The 16,174-nt window shown below is 40.3% G+C and overlaps 1 protein-coding gene across 3 annotated transcripts in view; it reads right to left on the bottom strand.

Moving 5' to 3' along the window:
* The window catches only part of Nav3 (neuron navigator 3), a 619,731-nt gene extending 603,845 nt beyond the window's left edge, over nucleotides 1–15,886 (bottom strand). For all 3 annotated transcript variants that reach the window (XM_048359143.1, XM_048359134.1, XM_048359124.1), the window contains exon 1: nucleotides 15,629–15,886. The gene's annotated coding sequence lies outside the window, so the exon portion shown is untranslated. The remainder of the gene's footprint in view (nucleotides 1–15,628) is intronic.
* Between the last annotated feature and the right edge of the window lie 288 nt (nucleotides 15,887–16,174).

Below are 16,174 nucleotides of genomic sequence, written 5' to 3' on the forward strand. Positions count from 1 at the left end.
GGGGCTTCTCTTCCTGTTAAAGGAGGAAGGGGAGGGACAGGCCAAGGCCAGCTGTGGCCTCTTAAAGGCACAGCTGACTCCAACAACCTTTGATTTCAAGAAATATTTACCATTAAGATTTTGGACACATTATGAGGATAAAATAGTGAACATTCTGCTAAGTGCTAGAGGCCCATGCCTATAATCCTAGCTACACAGGAGGCTGAGGTGGAGGACAGAGAATCAAAGCCAACCAGGAAAAACAATTTAAGAGACTCTCAGTATGATTTTTTCCAAGTCTTTCCATTTCCTTACAAATGGGGTGATGTTATTCTTTCTGATAGAAGCATAGAATTCCATTGTGCATATATACTACAATTTCTTGTTTCATTCATCTGCTGAGGGTCATCTGGGTTAGTTCCATATTTTAGCTATGGTAAAGTATGTTGCAATGAACAGGATTGTGCTGATAGCTTTAGTATGGCCTTGTTTGTGATCCTTTGGGTAAATGCCCAAGAGTGGAGTTTCTGGGTCATAAAAGAGCTCTAAGTAAAGTGAGCTGGACCTAAAGAAGCATAGACTCTATGGTTTTCCTTACTGGTAATAATATACGTCTAGGATCATCCTAGCTATTGAGCTACTGTGATCATTTGCTATGGTCATATGATCACATAAGATGATGCTAAGTGAAATAAACTCCAAGATATGGAAACAAATAGTTTATCATTGTTGTTATTTTTAATGCATTATGTGAAATTATTTCTTTTTTCTTTAGTTTATCTTCCCTATGATTTAGCCCCTGCTTTCACTGTATTTGATTTTAGTACACTGGGCATTGTATATATGTATGTCTGAATTAGAGAAGGGAAGGGAACATCAAAATGGTGAGACAAAGGGTAAAAGGTGAACCAGTGCAACAGCAATACTTATAAGACAATATGTTGTAAACTAACTGTACCCCTGGGGGGAGGGAATTGGGAAGGGGGAAGGTGGGAGAAAAACAACAGAGGGGGTAACAAGTTTGACAAGAAATGTAATCATTATCTTACGTATGTAACTGTAACCCCTCTGTACATCACCTTAACAATAAAGAATTAAAATTAAAAAAGAGACTCATCTCCCATTAACCAGAAGACAGCTGGAAGTGGAGGTGTGACTCAAGTGACAGAGTGACAGTACTGAGTATAAGGCCCAGTACTAGGGCACACATGCACATGCACAAAAAATAATAATACACATTGCAGCTGCCTTTATTTTTTTCCTACATTTCTACTGGTACCAATTATTTGTACAACACAGTTGCATTTTCCCATATCCAGATATTAGTAGAATGTGCCTTAATCAGATTCTTCTCTTCCATCATTCTCCCTCACTCCATTTCCCATTCCCTTTCCCAAACCCATATCAATAAGACTAATTTTCATACATGTACCTAAAGCATTTTGACCAAATTCTCCCTGCTTCACTCTCTGCACTCATTCCACATACACTCATGTCCCCAACCTAGCCATGACCCGCTTCACATTCTTGTCATTCATTTATAATGTATTTTAATTGTTCATAGGGGTTTCACCATGGTATTTTGCACATATGTACATACTACTTTAATCAGGTTGACCCCTCCATTACTTTCACTTTCCCTCTCCTCCAAACTCCTTCCCATACCTATTATCCAACTGGTCTTAGTGAGTTTCTTTTTGCCATCTTCATTCACAGATGTACTCTGATATTGTTTACCTTCTAACATTCTCCCAATCTCTTGGAAATTCCCACAATTATAAAAATTCTCTCTATATATTAAAAAGTATAACCCTATATGTGCTTACTGATATGTTTATCTTCGCAACTGCCTTTAAAAGCAGTTCCTATATTGCTGACTTCTCAAGCACATACTTTTTGCCATTCTTAGTGAACACAAAAAGAATGGCAAATGTACAATTATTTTGTACTTGCTAATATACATGAGTTCTTTAGCAACAATAGCCCATCCAATTGCCATGCCAGTTTTAAAGCTCCAACTTTAGGGATGAAGAAACAGATACAGAGAATAGCAAGATACAGAAATATAGAGATGTAGAGATATTAATTTAACCATATTTATAAATTCTGCACCACAGAATATATCATGAAGACTCGGGTGTTAGATAATACATGGTATTGCTTCTATGGTGACTATTTTTATATGAAGATGTTACAGCCTTCATTTTGTTCTTACTTTTACACACACACACACACACACAGACACACACACGGCCTTCCTGTATAATATCCAATCTTCCTAACTACCTCCAGAATGTATAAACTCCTCCATCTAGAATGTATATACTTTATCTAGTGTCTATACTTCCAGCTGAATCATGCTGCACCTTTTCTTAGTTTCAATCTTTGCTCCTGGGAAATAACTTTCCCCAAACTTCTCCAGTTCTGCGTTATGTCTTTGCACTTGCAGAAGCACATCCTGAAATATCCCCATCCACTCGGCCATCTGGCAGGTTCCCACTCATCTTCATGACTCAGTTCAAGCATCTCTCTAGGCATTCTTCCCCACTGCCTAGCCACCAGGCAGAGCTATCCATGCACTTTCTTCATGCATTTAGTACAATGATGAGCATCTCATCTTTTAAAAAAAATGGTCGCCCACCAGCAGTGAGCTTCTTAAAACCAACTATTTTGTCTTTTGCTCTTGTCTTTTCAGCACTGAACAGAATAGACACAAGCAAAAGAGAACAAGCAAAAGAATGAGTGTATAAATAGTATGAGTAGAATACAGCAAAGAAGATCCCCTAAATACAAGCTCTCTACAATTTGAGAAGGTTGTGCTTGGCAGGACTGAAATGTGAAGACACAGTTACCAAAGAATGACTCTTGTATCTTGAAGTGGAGAAAAAAACAGAAAACGGCCAGAAGTGGCGCTGTGGCTCAAGTGGCAGAGTGCTAGCCTTGAGCAAAAAGGAAGCCAGGGACAGTGCTCAGGCCCTGAGTCCAAGGCCAAGGACTGGCTAAAAAAAAAAAAAAAAAATTCAATATGAATCCACATTGTACATAATTGTACATAACTATACTTGGAATCACAGGTCCACAGCAGAAAGGGTATAGAAACTGTAGGGCACTGCTAGCTCAATAAGACTAGAAATTATAGAGAAGGGAGAGGCTGACAGAAGAGAAAGGGTTGAATCCCGGAGGCTCATGTGCTATGGAACACACTGAATTTTACTAGAACACTTTGCTTCTCACTTCCCCATTAATGTATTCTTCCTTGTACTTCTGCATGGCCAAATGCTATCTTTCAGAATTAAATGCCACCTTTTCCATAGGCATTCTGCACCTAGAAGCCTTCCCTTCTTTTATTAGTTCTTCTCTACGATACTTGTCCCTAACACTTGTCACCTTTGAACAAATTTTAACCTCACCTTCCAGACAGAACCATCTATATTCTTTTCCCCTCACTTATTCCAAGCACCTCACCCATTGTCTAATACATTGTCATGTGAAGAATGTGTGCTTCAACTAAAACTTAACAGAGCCAATAAACACTGGAAAATAATCCCTAATTGCATCACAGAAGTTCCAGAATAGATTTCAGGTAAGAAGAAATCTTATCTCCAGAATTCACACTATGCAATTCTTTCTTTCAGTTGACTCATGATCAAGATATAATTATTTATAACTTTGCATAAATAGCTATCTTGTTATTGAGTGTACAAACATGATACCTCACAACAGTTGTTTATATGGAATCCCATTTTATTTTACTCATAGTCACTTTTGTCAGAAGCTAAGACTTCAAATATATAATACAGAAAATATTGGTAAATTAGGAACCCATAGGTATTAAGGTACAAAGACAACAAATGACTTTAGTAAAGAAAAAAAACTTCACACATATGAATATAAACTATTGGTCTATACCCTGTCAATATCTAGAAAATGAATAAAAAATAACAACACAACCACACATACGCATGCAGTTGCCAGGCTCAGGCAAAGTAATACAAATTCTCGCAGTACTTGGACGTCTAAAGAATCAATAGGACAACTGATGTTTCTGAAGATTCAGCCACAGATCAAGGACAGTATAAAGTACATGCCTGAAGTTAGTATTTTAATTTGCATCAGAATTAGTATCATCATTCTGTACTATTTCACTGGAAACATTCTATTCGGACACAAATCATACAAATACAACCACTTCCTAATAACGTAATATATTACACAATGACCCAGCATTACAACAAAAATAAAACTACATTCTCAGGGTGATTGTTTCCCTGTATGCTCAAATATACCTTGAACAATATGGAATTTCTATGCATAGATTTTGTCCTGGGTCCTTCCACAAGAAGGACCAGAATATAGAGGATACTTCTTCCTCAAATAAAATGTTAACGTAGTCAAGTAATGAACCAGGAGGCACAATGATGAGTGCCAGCAAGGGTAAGCACCTACGTGTGGTATGGCATTCATTCCAGGTGCCATCTCCCTTATGGCAGCAAACACTGAGGAACCTGGGGAGTACAGGCCTAAGAGGTCATACTGCCACCATAGTTGCAAAATCGGCTTGCATTATTTCTTCACAACCAACCCAATCAAAAGAAAGCAGAAGAGACACAAAGGAGCTTTTTAATCATAAAGCTGCCCAACAAGGAAATGTGCACATCTGTGAGGTAGAGTTTGAGTCCCTTTATATACAACAAACACCCTAATTTGATTTATGGTGAACCAAGCCTCATGGAAACTTCTAGCTAGACCCACCCATCATAGAACAGCATAACATTTATTATGCCAAAGGACATGAACACAATTCAATTTTTTAAAACTCAAAACATTAGGAAAGTAACAACTAAAAGGCTTTTAGAGAACTCTTTCTCCCACACATACCAAAAAATCCAAACACCATAAGGTCATCTAGTTAAAATACCAAGATCACTGATTCTTTCTACAGGCTCAACCTGATTATAATTATAATGTATAATTCATAATCCAAAAGCTCTGAAAGCCCAAAGGTTTTTCATAACCTGACCTGAAGTGCCATAAGGTTACAGTATTTATTCCACTACATTCATTTTCTATTGCTGATGTAATAAATTAGTACAAACTTAGTGGCTCATGACAACATAGCTGTTATATGATAGTTCTAGAAATCTAATGGAGTTTCACTAGGCTATAATGAAGGAATAATCAAAAACGTTTCCTGGAATTTTCCTTTCTCTCCATATGAGAGTCAGTTTATTTTCCTTTCTCCAGCTTTCTCTACAAGCCACCTGCATTTTTCACTCGTGGACCCTTGTTTCCAGTTGCACAGACAGTAACAAAACACCTCTGACCTCAACCCCACTTTCACATCTCTCCCTCCAATTATAACTTGGAAAAGATCCACATCTGCTTTGATTTTTGTTTTGTTTTGTTTGTGCTGGTACTGGGGCTTGAGCTCAGGGCTTATGTGTAGTCCCTTAGCTGTTCTGCTCAAAGCTGGCCCTCTACCACTTGAATCACAGCCTTTTGATGGAGAACTAGAGGTAAGAGTCTCATGGGCTTTCCTGCCTGGGATGGCTTTGAATAGCAATCCTCAGATCTCTGCCTCCTGAGGAGCTAAGATTACAAGCATGAGCCAGAAAAGCCCTACTTTACTATCTGCTTTGAAGAACTCATATACCAGGTTGGTCCCAGTCAGATAATCTGGAAAACACCCCATCTCAAAGTCTTTAAACCCTAATCATATCCAAAAAGAACCTTTTGCCATGAAGGATGACATGCATGGGTTTTAGAGGCTGGAATGTGATGCTGGAAGGAGTGACATTATTGTATCTAATACACTCATTTATTGTGACTCTATGCAATTTTCTTACTATACAATTTAGCAACACTAGTATCAGGAAGTTTACTTAAACATTCACCTAAAAAAAATTCCTCTCTGGGAAAAAAAAATCCCACATACAATACACACCTATACACTACAGGATTTAGACTGAAAAGGAAAAAAAAAAGCATAAGTAATGCCATAATTTATAATGCATCGTCTTGTGACATTGGGGGTTTATCTGCTGTAGGCAGAAAAGCCTTTGTGGTTACTGAGGCCATATATAGGAGACCTTCAAAAGAGCATTAGCATTCACTAACAGTGTAGAACTCAGGATGACTCTCAATTATGGTATCATAACCCAGCCCAGTCTTGTGTTCAGTGCAGCCTGGCCATAATAAATTGTAACATCTAACTGTAAATAAGAAACACTCTCAAAAACAAATTTAAAATTTTTAATTAAAAAACTAAATTTATACCAACTTCCTCACAGGCGAGGACCTTGTTTTATTCATTTCTGTACCACTGGTATCCTCACCACAGGACTGAAGGAAATTAATAATCATCTGATAAACCTTATTTTGTTTCAACATCATGTTTGTTTCATGTGGTTAATTTATCATGGGATAAATTAATGCAATGCCCAATGCATTGCAAAGCAGAAGAAACAGGCACACAAGTAGGGTATATTACAAATGAATGCACCATTACAAGACAGCTAAGGAAAGCATGCCCAGACTCAGTACACATCTGTCACAGGTTCGTCTTACCAGCAACAAGCCGTGGTATCATTCCACACAGTTCATAAGACATAAAAAATGGATCTGTACTTATCAGTTCTGAAGGTGGTTCTTATTGCACACTGTACTCAAACATAAAAATATCAAGAAGAACTGGTGAGTTAATTAACTTTATCCTGAGGCTCATGATGCAACTAATTTGTGGTGTTCTGAAGGACTGATTATTGTTTTTCCTGAGTCCTCTCAGGTGATACTTTTCCGAGGAACAAATGCCTATGTCAAGAATAAAAAGAAATCAATTTCAATTCCCAGAGATCATGATATTGGCATGTCAGTGAGCACAATCACTGTTTTATACCAAGATAACTTTGACTCTGAAAACTATTCTCAAGAGAAAGAATCCTTTGAGGTACCTTACCTAACAAATTGCAAATGCACAAAACCACATTCCAAACCAAAAGAAGATTGCTGGCTTGTAAAAATTACCTACTACTCCAGTCTAAAGGCTTGAAAACATTACTTCTATTCTTCAAAATTCCAAACACTCTCATATATTAATTCAGTCACTTTTTGCTTGTTTTTTTTGAACTAGTAGTAGGCCTTGAATTCAAGACTTCACACCCTCACTCGGCTCTCTCACTCAAGGCTGGCACTCTACCACTCAAATCATACTTCCACTTGTAGCTTTTTGCTGGTTAATGAAGATGAGAGTTTACAATTTTCTGTCTTTGATCTGGGATCCTCAGCAACTAACCAGAAGAGAGATGTTGTATATTTTGTACTCGTACAACATCCATGGAGATTTATTCTTAGGGATCAGAAGTATAAAAGAAAACCAAGATAATGGTTATTCTCTATAGCTAATGCAGACTCTCAGCCTCCTGAATAGCTAGAACTAAAGACATGAGCCACCAGCATCAAGCCTGATTCTGTCCCTTTTCAAATATTTAGGAGATGATCACATATAAGCTATAATTAGATGATAACTTATTAATGATAATTAAATGCATTCATGAAGTAAAAAAGTTAGGTGATATATTTTTCATATCTCTAACCTATACCAATTTATCTGTAAAGATGTACTAAATCTTTGAGCATGCATAAAATCCATTCTGGCTATTCCATTTTAGAATTGCAAGCCTTTTCGTTGTAACAATGAGGAAAACACTGACCCATTCAATCCAGAGCCATGCTGAAGAAGAGTAATCTAGCATTATACACAAAAGATCAAAGTACAGACTGATAAACGAATAGCTGTAATATATAGGTACCATGCAAGAGACCTTATTTAGGTCATTTGAAATATTCAGTGCCCCAAATACTATTTTATATAGCTCCACAGATAACAGAAGAAAAGCATCTGTGACAATAAAAGCCCAAGTCATAAAGCCCCTTGTCTGTTTATTTAGGGGAGAGAGACTAAGGGATAATCTGAAGGTAAACTATAATACATCTCAAAGTTTACTCAAGTTATCAGTTGGAATATGTCCCAGTCCTTAACTCTCCAGACTGCAGGGTTTTTTTTTTCAAAACTCAAAAGACAGTTGCTTTTTGTACAGATATACTCCAAAAGAAGGGCCAGGACTGAGTTCTAAGTTAGCAACTAACAAAAAAAGAAATACTATATCTTTTGCTTGCATTATAGATAATGTCCGTGGAGATTCACTCTGAGGAACTAGAAGCATAAAAGAAAGCCAACACAGTGGGTATTCTCTGTAGCTAATGCAGACTGAAATAGCATTCTATCAGCTAGAGCTCTACGACCTATCATTCCTACATCTATTAAACACTGATAATATTTATAATTACAACCCTGAGGCAGCTAAAGTTATCTCTTGCTACTGCATAACAAATTACTCCAAAATTTAGCAGTTCTAAACAATATACAATTATTGACCCACAGGCATTCTGTGGGTCAGGAGTTAGCTTTGCTAGGAAATTCTGGCTCAGAGACTAAAAAGAGAATACAAAGGGTTATCTAGGACTGAAGTCATCTAAAGACACCACTAGGGGAAGAGGATGTACCCCTAACCCATTTGTTCCATATGATGGTAAGTTGATTTTGAGTGCCAACCTCCCAGTTTGGCCACATCAATCTCTATGGTCTGCTTCGTATTCTTGCAACATGGCGGCATCCAGAGGAAGTGACCCAACTGAGGAAGTGGCGATGGCTGAGGCCTCAGGGGTCATACTTCATCATGTGTCACATTCTACTGATCACTTGGAGTATAGAAGCAGGTCTCCCAATGACATCAGTACCAGTAAACAAGTATTGTGGAAGACTATCTGGGATGATGCTTGTTATGACCCTGAAATAAGCTTCCAAACAAAAGAGTGAATAGCTCAACACAGTTTTAAAACTGTTTATAATGGTTCAATTCCTGATAATTAGTTTTATACAACACAATACCCTAATCAAACTTCTAGAGGGCGTCATAAAAACTCTGAAGGAGAGAATTAAGTGTCTATGGAATCAAATAAAGCCCCTATTATTTTGTGTGTGTATACTATGACTCCTCAGGGCCTGGGTGCGATCCCTTGCCTTCCCCCCACCCCCCTTCTCAAGGCCATTGCTTCTACCACATGTGGCACAGCTCTATTTTTGGATTTTTTTTGGTAATAAAAGTCTCACAAACATTTTTGCTACCTTCAACTGTAATTCTCATATCTCAGTCTTTGGAGTAGTTAGGATTACAAGGGCAAGCCACCCTAATTACATAGTTTTGTTTTGTTTTGTTTTGCCTATCCTGGGGCTTGAACTCAGGGACTGGGCTCTGTCCCTAAGCTTTTTTTGGCTCAAGGCTAACACTCTACCACTTGAGCCACAACACCACTTCCAGCTTTTTCTGCTTATGTGATACTGAGGAATCGAACCCAGAGCTTCATGCATGCTAGGCAAGCACTCTAACACTAAGTCACATTCCCAGCCCCATCACATAGGTTTTTTTTAACCACACCTTATTGTATTTGCTGTGTTAACATGTTTTTATGTATCATTTTGTACATAATATGTGACTTTCCATTAAATGCTTTAATTTAATAGCCAGTCTCAATTCTATTGATAGTAGATCTATGTTTTAAACTCAGATACGCTAGCACCTCAAAATCAGAGTGAATTCAAATTTCTATAGTCAGATAATCATTGAATCAGTAAATCAGGTAAAAGCCTAAGAGATAACCTAATTTGTTGAGCCCTGTCTATTTTCCTGTGTATTCAAAATTTTCCATAATAAAAATAATTTTAGGAGATACTAACCCAATAATTCATTTTTCCAATAAGGACATGCTATCAATATAGAAAAATAATTACATATGCATTAAAACTCAATATAGGAACTCACAAAGTAAAAACATAAAGGCAAATATAAATGAAACATCACACCTCTTTAACTTAAATGGCAAATTCTTCACAATGGATTTCATTCCACTACTCACAAGAATTGTTTAGCAATCTCTAACAGGGGCTTGTAATTTTGGGGTTCCAAAAGGGTTTTATTTAGCAGACAGCTCTAATGAGAGTAAGTAGCTTTGTGATTAAGCTAGAAATATTGGGATTTTTAAATTTTTTCACTAGTATAGTACTGTCATAACTAATCTTAATTTAGATTTTCAATTTATGAATGAATATCCATGGCTAACCTTGAAACTAGGTGTTTTTTAAGTGAAGAAACATTTCTGGATGCTAAAAGAATGAAACCCTACGCTATAACTGAATTTATTCTGATTTCCCAGCCCTTGGGCATTACATTTAGCTCTAGCCTAAAGGAACGTCAAAGTGGGGAGAGAAAAGAAAGAAAAAAATGGCAGTTCTGATGTAGGCAAGTATTAAAGTTCACATTCAGGCTTGGGAAGAACTGCACCATCCATAAATATATACCAAGCAAGACAAAAGAAACACAAGCCTTCTATTTGTTTCAAAAGTTTCTGGCTGGGCTGGGGATATAGCCTAGTGGCAAGAGTGCCTGCCTCGGATACACGAGGCCCTAGGTTCGATTCCCCAGCACCACATATACGGAAAACGGCCAGAAGCGGCGCTGTGGCTCAAGTGGCGGAGTGCTAGCCTTGAGCGGGAAGAAGCCAGGGACGGTGCTCAGGCCCTGAGTCCAAGGCCCAGGACTGGCCAAAAAAAAAAAAAAAAAAAAAAAGTTTCTGGCTACCTGAGCTAGGATACATTAGTTTTAGTCAATACAATGACTTTTTTTTCTCAAGAAAATTTTGGGTCTGGGACTCAGGCAATTCTTCCAGACAGACCTTGAAATCTCTAGGTCCCCATTATCTCAAAGTAGTTAAAATGAGCCTAACTCTTATGAAAAGATGTTGCATAGATTAGCAAAAAGTATCATTATAGAAACATGGTATCATTTAGGGACATGAAAAAACAGCTTTTACATCTTTCCTGGGATCAGGCTTATTTCCTCTGAACATTGTAAAATCATCCCAAAATAAGAGAATGGTAATGCATATAATTTTAAAGACCCGGAGCTTTCTTTTACAAGACTACTGAGTTTTATAATTGAATGATGCATTAAATTCAGAATCTTTGCTACTGCTACACTCATTCTAAGATTTCATCTTTGACAGAAGAATGATGACCTATGGAAATAGCCAACACCAGAGGTTCATGTCGTAGTATTAGAGGAAAATAAAGTATGAACCGAAAGATAGCTCTATAGATTTTCTACCCTTATGGCCATTTTCCTTATGGAAAACTGCATTTTCTTACAAAGTGGGAGAAGAAAAAGGATACTATTTTAAATGGTTGTTGTTGTTGTTGTTGTTTTTCTTTTTAAAGTCTGAGTATAGTGGCTTACACCTGGAATCCCTGCTATTCTGGAGTCAGAGGTCAGGAAGATTTGCTGCCTGAGGTCAGCCAGGCAAAATAACTAAAAGGGTGGGGGGAATGGCTCTCAAGTGCTAAGAGCCTCAGAGCAAGAATGAGGCGTTGAGTTCAAAGGCCAAAATGGAACAATAAAGGGAAAATATTTGTATCTGTACTCCTCACTTGCCCTCACACTACTCTTTCTCTTGAATGGAAGAAAAAACATAGGGCCATCCATCAATGGTGCAAAGAAAGATCTCCATTCTCGGTTTGGGAGAATTTTCAGTTGCCCCTGAGAGACAGAGACACAGAGATGGAGAGGAAAGGTATATGGTTTTAGTATACACCATTGCTTCATATGCACATCTGTGCATACATAAGATTATGTCACATATACATGTTTAATAATTGAACAATGAGGAAATGAATGCTATGTTCATTTTCTTTCTGGGAAAAACAAAGCTAAGTAACATCTGGGAATAAAAAGGTCACAATTTAATTATCCCAGCTATTCACAAAGTCACACACATAAACACACTTTTAAGTTCTTACTCTAAAGAAGTAACATTAAACTTGGGCTTACGTTTCCTGAAAAGTTGCTCACACTGCTCAAGTAAATGAGGAGCTAAGTGGCATGCCAAACCAAGACCTGGGAGCCGTGCTGACTCCAAGTCAACAAGTTAGCCTCCATCTTTACAAAGGAACCAGCATGCTGCTTTCTCTCCATGTGGAGTTCCTGAATGATCACAAAGTAGGTCTGTGTCCCTACCTCAGCATGCACCTAGCACAACCATTTCCTGTTGCCATGAGTTACAAAGATGAGTCATTTAGAGCCCTCCAGACAACTTGGGAATGATCTTAGAGCATTTTCAGAATCAACAAAATACATTCTCCATCATTAGCAGTGTTCACCCATTCAGACTATTAAAATGAAACCTGCTGGACAGTATGTTGGAAATGAATTATACAACTTTGAGGGGAAGGGAAGTCAGGAGGGGAAAAATTGGAAGAAAATGAGGGAGTATTGGGACATTGTTCAAAAGGAAATGTACTCACTATCTGACTCATGTAATCCCTCTGCATATCACCTTTACAATAACATTTTTAAAATAAAATCATAGATCAAAACCATTTGCTGGGGAGCTGGGGATATGGCCTAGTGGCAAGAGTGCTCGCCTCGTATACATGAGGCCCTGGGTTCGATTCCCCAGCACCACATATACAGAAAATGGACAGAAGTGGCGCTGTGGCTCAAGTGGCACAGTGCTAGCCTTGAGCAAGAAGAAGCCAGGGACAGTGCTCAGCCCCTAAGTCCAAGCCCCAGGACTGGCCAAAAAAAAAAAATTTGCTGGGCTGGGAATATGGCCTACTGGCAAGAGTGCTTGCCTCATATACATGAAGCCCTGGGTTCAATTCCCCAACACCACATATATAGAAAACGGCCAGAAGTGGCGCTGTGGCTCAAGAGGTAGAGTGCCAGCCTTGAGCAAAAAGAAGCCAGGGACAGTGCTCAGGCCCTGAGTCCAAGGCCCAGAACTGGCAAAAAAAAAAATCATTTGCTAAGCCCTCCAAATGAAAATAGGAAGGTAAGTAAACGGGTTTATTTTTCCCCCTATGATATAATGGATAGCTCATCTTTGGCAACCTTTCATTAAGTGATTATGTCTATATATAGATATAATCACAGGAGGGCCAGTTTGGGAATCAATATACTATAAATAAGAGTAATTTACGGCTTGCCACTAATATACCTTTTAACCTCAAATCACATATCATTTGGAAGGCTTTGTGTTAATTTCTTTAGGTATATACACATAAAGAGGAGTTTAAAAAAAAAAACTTAGTAACCAAAAAATCATGACTAAGAGCAAGAAAAAAAAGAACATTCTGTTGCACTTCCAACTAATTGTGCATTCCCGTTCTTCTCAGCCATCCCAGAACAAAAATTTTTGTGTCAGAAGAAACCTACCTAACCCAGAGCACACCAAAATTTGAAGTGGGCTAAAAACACAGTTTACAGTCATTACTAATCACTATTCATAAAAGAACAATGTTATAAGAAAGGCATGCTTGGTGGACTTCCCTGGCAAAGTAATTAGTAAGCCTTTGGTAAATACTCATGTGAACTGGATATGACCTCTATAAAAGGCAGTAGATGTTGAATTCAGAAAAATTAAATACATTTTAACACTTATGCTTCCTAATTAGCTAAAAATATTAGACATCAGCATGGTGGGGTAACTGGTAATTCGTTTCTCTTAGTTGGGCAATGTTTCTCATTGTTATCAGTAGTTTATTTTCCTGATTCATTCTCTGCAACCAGAGCTTCATTCTATATTAATAGTTAAATTTAAAGACACATACGCAGACAAAGGGAACTCTTTATAAAGAAGCCCTTTTCTGGCATCAACTACATATCACTCAAAAGTGGAGGAAAAATCATTCTCAGAGTTGTCTTCCAATGGGATTGAGTGTGATCTTGGAGAAACTTGATCTTCACTAGATTTGAGTTTTCTTAATCCACACAAATCCCACTTGTAGCTAAGGAGAAGCCATCCTTTTTTATTTGTTCCTTTGTTTTCTCATGATACAGACGTCTTGTTTCAAAGAGACAATAATAATACCATAGTAAGGAGAGAGATCAACATAAACAAAGCAGAGTAAGCGCTGAACTCCAGTGGGCCCCTTTTAAATATCAAGTACTTACACACCTGCCTAGGACAGTTGTGCCTGGGCTAACAACCTAAACCAAAAATGATTGTTTGTATGGTCACATTTTCAGCCCTACAGTCTGAGTCAGAATCTAGTAATTTCATAAGGGAGGTGTTACCCCTTTTCTCTTCTTGGGCAGGGTCTGTTGGGCTCCACTAGTTCTCTTAGCACTGCTACCAGACAGAGGCTGACACTTCAGCCAGCTTCGACTTTAGGAAGCAAACATCTGAACCTTAATTATGATCAACTCATTCCAGGCTAGGGCAAAGCTGAATGAGTTTCATGAGAAGATAATTAAGATAATAGAAGTTGTATGTTCCTCCTAAATTAGAGGGGGACTGTAGAATCCCAAGTTCCCTAAATGTTAAAGAAGAGAAAGAGAGATAGAGATCGACAGATGGGGGAGGAGGGAAAGAGGGAGAGAGGGAGAGAAGGAGGGAGGGAGAGAGAGAGAGAGAGAGAGAGAGAGAGAGAGAGAGAGAGAGAGAAATAATTAGGGGGAAGTTTGTCTACAATCAGCCAAGATTTTTTTTTAAACCAAAAATACATTTATATCCATGGCTTATTTAGATTTAAAACACATGCAGCCTTTACAATACATATCCTACTCGGAGCTATATAAGTCTGATGTTGACATGCAGACGCCCGGCTCAGAATGCATTTCTGCAGAATCCAGAAGAGATCAATAGACTCAGGAAACGAATATGTTGATGGATGAGGGCAGGTATGAAAAAACGACCAGGCTGAGGTGGCCACGCTGCTGGCTGGCTTCGCAGCTATTCCCATACCAGCAGTAGGAAAAGGTTATAAAGGATTCTTATTTTTTTGTTGTTGTTGTGGGGGGGGCAATAGGGCAAAAAAAAAAAAGGGAAGAAAGGGAAAGAAGAGACTGGAAGGGATGGTGAGGAAAAGAAGAAAGAAACAAGGATGGGGAGAGAGAAAGAGAATCCTGAAGAGGGGCGAGCGGTGGCGGGGAGGGGGGAGTAGGAAGGAGAGCTATGATGCATGGACGCTCGCCAGCCACCCAGCCAAGCGCTCCATCACCCCCGCTCCCCATCACCCCCGCCGCCAAGCCTGCATCCCTCCGGGGCTCAGAGACGCGGGGCTACGCGGGGGCTGACAGCTCTCCCAGTGACCCTGGGTACCAGCCACACCGCGATGCTCAAAGTAGCCCATTGCAAGCAGACCATCCGAACCCGCCACTCCCTGGACCCACCGCGCGCACCGCCCCCACCCCGACTTCCCTCTCCCCAGCGCCCCCCTCCCCATAGTCCACCCGAAGCGGAGAGGTGGGGGGGGGGACAGAACAGAGGGAAGCAATGGAGTTGGGGGGGGGAGTGATTGAAAAGGAGAGGGATCCGAAGAGGGAAGCAAAATAATTTTTTTAATAAAATAAAATAATCATCATCTGCTCGTGGATCGTGGGGAAGTGCCGGCGGAGGGTGCCCGTCCGTGCTGTGCACCTGGAGAGAAACGCTGTTGCAAATGCCCCGGGCTCCTGCGTGGGGCTGGGCGATTTTCCACAAAAGGAACTTTGGAGGGAGCGCATTGCCAGGGCAGAGCAGGCGATCGCAGCCTTACCTGGCCGAGGTCACGCCGGTCGGTGGGCGAGCCGCCCGAAATCCTCAGGTTTGCGCGGTGGGAGCCGCTTGATCGGGTTACCATGGAAATGGTCTCAAGAAGAAGGGGTGACACCACCAGCCAGACACATCCTGATCACCGCCAGAGCCCACTGCTTTGCTCGGGGGAGGCTCGCGCTGAGAACGGGGGGTCGCGGGGGACCCCGGCGCGGCGCGTATCTCCCAGCCCGGCTCGCCTGCCTCGCCTATGTGCTGGGCGTCCACGGCCGCTGCCGGGCCGCGCCTCCCCGCCCCGCGCCTCCCCGCCCTGCGCCGCCGCCGCCGCGCCGCCACCTCCGCCGAGCAGCCCGCGGGCCGAGCCCAGCTCTCCGCGGCGCGCAGCCGGGGAGGGAACGAAGACGCGCGAGCTCGCAGCCCAGCCGGCCAGGACGAAGAGGGGCGCTGTTTCCCAGCCGCACAGCTGGAATTTAAAGAGACAGTCAAGTCGTGGCTCGGGGCGGGGAGGGACGGGGGGGCGCGGGGGGGGGGGGAGGCCGTGGGGGAGTGA

This window comes from Perognathus longimembris, chromosome 1 (genome assembly GCF_023159225.1).
Source record: "Perognathus longimembris pacificus isolate PPM17 chromosome 1, ASM2315922v1, whole genome shotgun sequence".
NCBI classification, from domain to species: domain Eukaryota; kingdom Metazoa; phylum Chordata; class Mammalia; order Rodentia; family Heteromyidae; genus Perognathus; species Perognathus longimembris.